Below are 9,612 nucleotides of genomic sequence, written 5' to 3'. Positions count from 1 at the left end.
GATCCACAAGCTGCACCCCATTTGAAGTTGTCTATGGCTTTCGCCCCAACACTCCACTTGATGTTATTTCATTACCATCACCACCTAGGCCAAGCGAGGCTGCGCTGGATTTCTCCAGCTATATGCGAGACGTTCATGAGGAATGCAAACGGCGCCTAATGACACGACCAAAAGATTGATGTCTTCTCCCAAGTGCAGGAGTGTCGAAGTAATAAATAACCCGGCAAGACCGGGGTCGAACCACAGAGAGGTTAATTGTACAAATTATAAATAACAATACTACAACAACAACAACAATAATAATAATAATACAAAATAAAATAAACAAGAGGCGCTAATACCGGCCAAGTACTTCAGACAATAAATAATCAGTACGTGGCGTTGTTATACCTGAGAATGATCTAAAGATCGGGTCACAGGTTTCCAGCCTATATACTGAATTTATGAAAAGATGAAAAAGATATATTATATAATATAAACAGAATGTAAATAATAACAATAATAATAGTAACAACAACAACAACAACAACAACAATAATAATAATAATAATAATAATAATAATAATAACAGTGATAATAATAATAATAATAATAATAATAATAAAAAGAGGAGGAAGAAATTAATGAGAACTTTGAGATGGAAGATTAATGTAAGGATTAAACAATAATAAAAACAAATGTCAAGGTTAGAGGATCCACCAATGGTATTTCAAACAAGTATAATATAAACTCTTATTACTCAATTTGGAAACCACACACGAGGGAGGTTCCAATCAGATGATTTGTCATTAATAGCTCATTATAAATTATTAACATGATCATATTAATTATCTCATTTACATAACACCAAACTTTTTAAATATTATCAGGAATTCATGATATTAACTTATGTTAACAACAAATCAAGTTCCTTTCATAACCCAGGTGTAGGTAATACCATACGGTTGGGCTATGATGTGCCAAGCATTTGTTGTACCAAGTGTTATACAACACAAATCTAGATTAACCATTTAACAAGCAAGGTATTAAGAATTAGTAAGATAAAAAGATAAGACATGTTAATATTAAACATTAAGGTTCATGTTGAGTTTATACCATACTTGTTCTTACACCATTAGTGTAACCTTTTCACCTTGACATAATAAACTTAGCCAAACATAATGAAGAAGAGAAACATTAATAAATAAAACAAGAACATAAATAAGATACAAGTTAATTAAGGAAAGGAAAGGAAATGAAAAGCATAAACAAGATATTAATGAAAGCAAAACTTAAGAATTACAAGAAAAAATATAAAGAGAGAAATAAAGAGCATGAACTTGATCTGAACAACCAAGCCCCTAAATACATGGCAAATGCCTCCTTTTATAGGCAAAAATTCGGAATTATTGATTTGATGACTAATTGTTGAGTGGGTGGCCAACTTTTGACTTGGTGAAAATCCTTATCTTCTTGTCTTAATAAAACAAAAATGCTAGAATCAGAACTGGGTCCAGATGTCCAAATTAAAGTTCTAGGAAATTTCCTTAGCTTTCCAGGAAAAAAAAGATGAGGTCATTTGGACTTCTAGAACTCAAGATATGGGCTGAACACTGAACAGTGTCTGGGCTGCAGGACAGATTCGGACCTCTCCGTTGTTGCTATAATTTGGACTTGAAAACGGCCTTCTTAGATCTTGATGTCCAAATGAAAGTTGTAGGCCTATGTCTTATCAAATCTCTGTAAACATTTCAGATCATTTGGATATCTAGAACTCGAGATATGATCCAATTACCGAACAGTGTTCCAGTTTGGATTGCACCAACGTCTCTTTTCTAAGCTTCACCCTTCTTTATCTTCAAAATTTCAGTAGTTTAATTCATCAATCAATCCTTTGATTTATGTGATATACCTGCATTTAAGATAAACATTTACCATATATTAGGGTAATTTATAATATTAGACTTGTTATTATAAAACATGCTTTAGTTAAGGAGTTATTGATACTTTAAGTGCAAAATGATGATATAAACCCTTGATAAACATGCACTTTTAAGTACTAATCACACCCCCCAACCAGCTTATTACTAGTCCCTAGTAATCAAAGCATTAAAATAAAAAAACAATTTGCAAGTTCCACAAAGCAAGGCATTCATCATTCAACTTCCATTAATCTATCCAGATAAACAAACTCTCATTTCTGCTTCATATTACTTAAACAAGATATTAATAAATCTTCTTTTTATGTGCTCAATGTATGAAAACATATATGATGGGGCTATTGTTGGAAGAAAACAATATGATGTTCTAATGTTTAAGGTTAACTTCTTTGGGTTGAGATTATTTTTCTTCTTTTTTTTTTTTTTTTTTTTTTTCTATTTACACATACAACTTAAAACACAATGCATCTTTAACCCATGTAACGAGCTTTAGGCTAATGACTCCCAGACCAGTTGGTCTTAGGGCATTAGGTGTTGAGACACCTCTACGAGCTTAGCAACTCGGGTTGCAGATACTGATACGTAGATAGTGCAATGTTTGATTCCCTTAAGCTTTTCTCCTTAACCCATGTAACAAGCTTTGGGCCAATAGCTCCCAAGTCAGTTGACTTTAGGGTATTAAGTGTTAAAACACCCCTTCGGGCTTAATTGCTTAGGTTAGGGAGGCTACGAAACCAAACTTATCTACGTTTTTATTCATCATTATTATCACAATTTTTTTTCTTTTTTTTTATGCAAATTATGTACCTTTAACAAAAGAACATAAATAATGTAATAATCCAATGTGCAACCCACAATCATATGTTAAAGCGTGTGTGTGTGAAAATGAAGATTTAAGAATACTTGTTAAATGAGCATATGAGCAGAATCAAGTGTTAACAATATGAGAGTTTGTAAACTTAGATATTTCAAGAAGTATTCTGATAGACCTTGTTAAGAATGTTTACTAAGATGCGTCTCAAGAGTCACTTTAACAAAAAAACTCCTTTTACTCTGTCATCCTAGCAACAACAGTTTTGCAAATAGTTTATGAAATAGAAAACACATTTTTTTTTTTTTAACTTACTACTACCCTTTCCCCCCAACCAAAATGAGACATTGTCCTCAATGTTTTAAGGTAGAAAGATAGAGTATAGAAGACATCACCTGAAATAACGAACACGGACAAACCTGAAACACACTTAAACAAATAGAAGAAACAACAAAACACAATAATAAAACCAAAAGACACAAAGTTTTTACAAACAAAGGCTCAAATCCAATCTAAGCTTTTTACGGCTTTCCTGAGTTGACCAATTTATGCGACTCATTGAGGGATTAATTACAGGGATGAAAGATTGTAGTTGGTCAACTAATTGTTCAGCAGTAGCAGCAGAGATTATGATTTGTCGTGCCGAAGATGTTAGAAATTCCTGTTCCACAGCATGATCAAGAAAAGACAACAACTTATCATAAAAACCATTAACATTTAACAGACCTATGGGTTTATGGTGAATGTGTAGTTGGGCCCAAGAAGAAATATGAAAGATCTCTTCCAATGTGCCCAAACCACCTGGTAAGGCAATGAAGGCATCAGCATGGTTAAACATTGTATTCATTCGATCAGACATTGTAGGGACCTGTAATTCCTCTCCAATTGTTTTTCCAATGATGTCCCCTTGTGCTAAAGCTTTGGGGACAACCCCTAAAACTTGACTACCTCCTAAAAATGCAGCTTTTGACACTCCCCCCATTAACCCAAGGCTGCCTCCTCCATACACTAAATGAATCTTTCGCTCAGCTAGTACTTGACTAAGATGATTTGCTGATTCTAAAAACTCCTTTTCTTTCCCGGGACTGGATCCACCAAAAACACAAATTTTGTTTATGTGATTACTTGAGGAACCTGCCATTTCTACACACGTCTGTATTTGATGAATGTATGGGTTGAGTAGAAATGAAGGGAAGGAAGAGAAGAATTTATAGATGAGAAATTGAAAATGCAATCATACCACCTATATGTAGGCCAGCTGTAGTCTCTCTCTCTCTCTCACACACACACACTCTCTCTCTCTCTCTTTATTAATTATTTATTTTGAAAAAGCATATGTATGTACAGGTAGTTGTGATTATGGCTCACATCTTCCCTTGGTTTTACGTCCAAGAACGGCTTAAACGCCCTCTATGGGTCGGGGATAGGCTTCCCATCCAGTTTTCTTATAAACTGGCAAACAGGGTCTTTTTTAGTCAGATTCCCAAGACTAAGTCGAGCATGTTCTTTATGGAATTGGGGCCATAAATCATAAATTGCACGATGCACATCTCCACTAGGGTGCGTCTCAAGAGTCAATAGAAGATTATCTAAAGACCCCTTACTCAGGCCATCCTTAATGAATTGTATTTTATCTTCACGGTTTACAGATACCATTCCTAAAGAACGACATGTCGCATTACAAGTCCATCTGGCACATCGGTGACAGACTTTCAGTCGTTTTGCACGATGTTTCTTCGCAAAAGTGCTTTTACCTGTTCCAGGCATGTATGAAATGAAAGAATTGGAGGACTCACCTGATAATCAGACCTTTGCTTCAATCAGCCAGCGAATATCTTCAGGAATTCCATGGTTCATTAACAACCTCAATCTTGCACATCTAGCACGGTAAATTTTTGTAATCGCATTCTGAGGCAGAGCGGGAAAATACTTTTTTAATTTTTCAAGAGTGGTGTCCATTTTCAACTGAGAATTGGGGGAGAGATTCAAAGAAAGAAGAAAGAGCAGAGAATTGCACAATTATATACACAGATATCAGTTATCATGGGAAACTGAAAGAACCGACTTAAAAGTCACGGAGTACCGTTATCCGCCATTTGACCGGGGTGAGAGAAACTAGCAAAACAAAAGATATACCAAAACAAACACAAAACAATATGAGAAAAAGAATCAATCTTTATATACAGGATCACTCAATTCAATAGAGTCATTTTCAACTGAAAAATTGTCAAAATAAACTTTCAACCGATGCCCATTTACCTTGAAAACATTGCCATTCTTTGGATTCTCGATATCACAGGCCCCATATGGATACACATGTTTCACAATAAAAGAACCGCTCCATCTTGATCTTAGTTTTCCAGGAAATAAATGGAGTCGAGAATTATAAAGCAAGACTTTTTGACCAACATTGAATGTTTTTCTACGTATTTTCTTGTCATGAAACTCTTTGAGTCTTGCTTTATTAATTCTTGAATTGTCATATGCATCATTTCTTATTTCCTCAAGCTCATTTATTTGCAATTTTCGCAGCTGACTAGCATCATCAATGTTTGAGTTGAAAGCTTTAATAGCCCAATAAGCTTTATGTTCAATTTCCACAGGCAAGTGACAAGGTTTTCCATAGACTAGTCTATAAGGTGACATACCTAATGATGTTTTATATGCAGTTCGATAAGCCCAAAGTGCATCATTAAGTCTTAAAGACCAGTCTTTCCGATTAGGGTTCACCGTTTTCTCCAAGATTTGTTTGATCTCCCTATTAGCAAGTTCTACCTGTCCACTTGTCTGAGGGTGATAAGGGGTGGCAACTTTGTGTGTGATTCCATATTTCTTCATTAAAGACTCAAATGGCTTGTTGCAGAAATGTGTTCCACCATCACTTATCATGGCTCGAGGGATTCCAAATCGACTTAAAATGTTTTCTTTAAAAAACTTTATCACTGTTTTGTGATCATTGGTTCGACTTGGAATTGCCTCTATCCATTTTGAAACATAATCTACCGCGACCAATATGTACAAGAAACCAAATGATGGAGGAAATGGACCCATGAAATCTATACCCCAACAATCAAAGATCTCAATGACAAGAATAGGATTTAAAGGCATCATGTGACGTTTCGAAATAGATCCTAACTTTTGACAATTTTCGCAAGTCTTACAGAATGCATGTGAGTCTTTAAACATGGTGGGCCAGTAAAATCCACTTTGTAAGATTTTTGCAGTTGTCTTTCTTGATGAGAAATGACCCCCACATGCCTCAGAATGACAAAATTTAATGACACTACTTACCTCATTGTCAGGAATGCATCTTCGAAATATTTGATCAGGACAATATTTGAATAAATAAGGGTCATCCCAATAAAAGTTCTTCACTTCGTTCAAGAACTTTCTTTTGTCTTGGGTATTCCAATGAGCTGGCAATTGTCCTGAAACAAGAAAATTAACAATATTAGCAAACCAAGGCATCATAGAGACAGAAAATAAAGATTCATCAGGAAAGTAGTCATCGATTGATGTGATGTCAGATCTCGAATCGGTTGTCAATCTTGACAAATGATCTGCGACAACATTTTCGGTGCCTTTCTTGTCTTTGATTGTGATATCAAATTCTTGAAGTAACAAAATCCACCGCACCAATCTAGCCTTAGAATCTTTCTTAGAGAGAAGATATTTCAATGTTGCATGATCACTAAAAACAATAACAGGTGAGCCAACAAGATAAGATCTGAACTTGTCACATGCAAATACAACTGCAAGTAATTCTTTTTCAGTGGTAGTGTAATTCATTTGAGCACTATTTAAAGTTTTACTTGCATAGTAAATCACATAAGGTTTCTTATCTTTTCTTTGTCCCAATACAGCACCCACGGCATAATCACTAGCGTCACACATTATTTCAAAAGGTAATGACCAATCAGGAGGTTGAATGACAGGAGCAGAAGTAAGCAAGCTTTTAAGTTTAACAAAGGCTTTTTCACATTGTTCAGTCCATTCAAAAACATTTTCCTTTGTTAGAAGGTTACACAATGGTTTAGATATTACACTAAAATCTTTAATGAACCTTCTGTAAAAACCAGCATGTCCTAAGAATGATCTAACATCTTTAACAGATTTTGGTGTTGGTAAGTTGGCAATTAGCTCGATTTTAGATTTGTCAACCTCAATTCCTTTTGATGAAACAATGTGACCAAGTACAATGCCATTTGTTACCATAAAGTGACATTTTTCCCAATTCAGTACAAGATTCTTCTCTTCACACCTGTTCAAAACCTTTTCTAAGTTAGTCAAACAATCATCAAATGAATTACCAAAAACAGAAAAATCATCCATAAAAATTTCAAGAAAACGTTCAACCATATCACTGAATATGCTAAGCATGCATCTTTGAAACGTAGCTGGTGCATTACATAACCCAAAAGGCATTCTTCGATATGCAAAAGTACCAAATGGACATGTGAAAGTAGTCTTCTCTTGATCTTCCAATGCAATTTCAATTTGATTGTAACCTGAATAGCCATCTAGGAAACAATAAAATTCATGACCTGCAACTCTTTCTAGGATTTGATCCATGAAAGGTAAAGGAAAATGATCTTTTCTAGTCATTAAATTAAGTTTCCTATAGTCAATGCACATGCGCCAACCAGTAATAGTCCGAGTTGGAATTAACTCATTTTTCTCATTTGTTATCACAGTGACTCCAGACTTTTTGGGTACAACTTGGGTAGGACTTACCCATTTGCTGTCAGAAATAGGATAAATGATTCCATTATCTAGAAGTTTAATGACTTCATTTTTCACTACTTCTTTCATATTAGGATTAAGTCTTCGTTGCATTTCTCTAGATGGTTTAGCATTTTCCTCCAAATAAATCCTGTGTGTGCAAATCAAAGGACTAATTCCTTTTATGTCAGCTATGGTCCATCCTAATGCATTTTTGTGCATTTTCAGAGTTTGTAATAACTTACCTTCTTGATGTGCATTAAGTTTGGAAGAGATTATTACCGGAAAAGTTTCATTTTCTCCCAAAAATGAGTATTTAAGATTGAATGGTAATGGCTTCAAATCAGGTTTTGGTGGTTGAACACTTGAAGGTATAGACTCAATTGATCGTAGTGGCAATTCTTCAATTTGTGGTCTCCAATTACATGCCTTTGCTTCTTCCTGAAAATAAACCATTTGCAACTCGTCAGGTTCATCAATCTTAGTTTCACTGGAAGTGGTTTGAAATTGATCATGAACTAATTTTTCAATAAAGTCCACTTCCTGTAAATCATTGTCATCTTCAGGTTGCTTGTAAATGTTGAAAATGTTCATCTCCAATGTCATGTTTCCAAATGATAGCTTCATTAGTCCATTCCTACAATTAATCAATGCATTAGAAGTTGCAAGAAATGGACGTCCTAAAATAACAGGAATTGAATTACATGCTTCAACAGGTTGTGTATCCAAAACAATAAAATCTACAGGGTAAATGAATTTATCAACTTGTACTAACACATCCTCAACTATTCCTCTAGGCACTTTTACAGATCTATCAACAAGTAAAAGAGTTACAGAAGTTGGTTTTAACTCACCTAGATTGAGACTTTGAAAAACCGAATATGGAAGTAAATTCACACTAGCTCCAAGATCAAGTAAAGCTTTTTCAATTTTATGTTCTCCAATAAAGCAAGAAATGGTAGGACAACCAGGGTCTTTATATTTCAAAGCATTATTATTCTGAAGAATAGCACTTACTTGTTCGGCTAAAAAGGCTTTCTTTTTCACATTCAGTTTTCTCTTCACAGTGCATAGATCTTTCAAAAATTTAGCATAGGAAGGTACCTGTTTAATAGCATCCAACAAAGGTATATTGATCCTTACCTGTTTGAAAATTTCAAGGATTTTAGAATTATGATTGACTTTCCTTTGTTTGGTCATGGCATGAGGAAATGGAAGTGCTGGTGGAGAATCAGTCTTTTCTTCACAATGTTCAGATTCAACCCCTTCCTTACCCTCAGGGATTGACTCATCATCTTTCTCACAAGGTTCAAGAATGGGTTTTTCAATAACCTTACCACTGCGAAGAGTGATGACTGATTTGACTTGATCCATGTGTTGGCTTTCAGAACTACTTGTATTTGCATTGTATTGCCCCTTTGGATTTTGCTGTGGTTGAGATGGAAACTTACCTTTCTCTTGAAAACTGAGAGCAGATGTGAATTTTGCAAGAGCATCTTTAAAATTTGTCATGCTTTGAGTAAGTTGAGTGTTGATTGTCTCTTGCTTTTCAATGAATGCATGTAATGTTTCCTCAAGATTTCTTCTAGGAGGTGGAGCATAAGGAGGTGCGTATCCATGAGAATTTTGGAAATTATGGTGTGCTTGAAACGGTGGCTGTGAAGTTTGTGCATTATTGTTATCACTCTTCCAACTGAAATTTGGGTGATTTCTCCAACCAGGATTGTATGTTTGCGAGTATGGGTTATGATTGGGCCTTTGGAAACTGTTTAATGCATGAGCTTGTTCATGGAGACATTCCTTGAAAGAAGGCAATGTTGGACAGTTATTGGTTGCATGTTCATTTGTTTCACAGATTTGACACACAATGTCTTGAACAGATTTTAATTGACCACTCTTTTTCAATTCTAGTGCCTCGACTTTTCTAGCTAAAGATGTAAACTTGGCTTGGAGGTCATGATCTTCCCTAAGGTTATGCATACCTCCACTAGATGTATGAGTTTTACTTGGTGCCTCATAAGTACCTGTGGTGTCCCAATTTTGAGCATTTTCAGCTAGCAAGTCTAGGTACTCCATTGCTTCATTAGGGTCTTTATCTTTAAAAGTTCCATTGCACATCAATTCAACCATTTGCCTATCTTTAGGTGTTAACCCTTCATA

General features: G+C 35.1%; 1 pseudogene; it reads right to left on the bottom strand.

The window, feature by feature from the left end:
- Nucleotides 1–4,140: 4,140 nt before the first annotated feature.
- LOC140955909 (uncharacterized) lies at nucleotides 4,141–9,582 on the bottom strand (annotated as a pseudogene).
- Between the last annotated feature and the right edge of the window lie 30 nt (nucleotides 9,583–9,612).

This window comes from Populus alba, chromosome 9, assembly GCF_005239225.2.
Source record: "Populus alba chromosome 9, ASM523922v2, whole genome shotgun sequence".
Taxonomy (NCBI): Eukaryota; Viridiplantae; Streptophyta; class Magnoliopsida; order Malpighiales; family Salicaceae; genus Populus; species Populus alba.
Note: the sequence above shows the minus strand (reverse complement) of the source record. Positions and strands in the feature narration are given on the sequence as shown.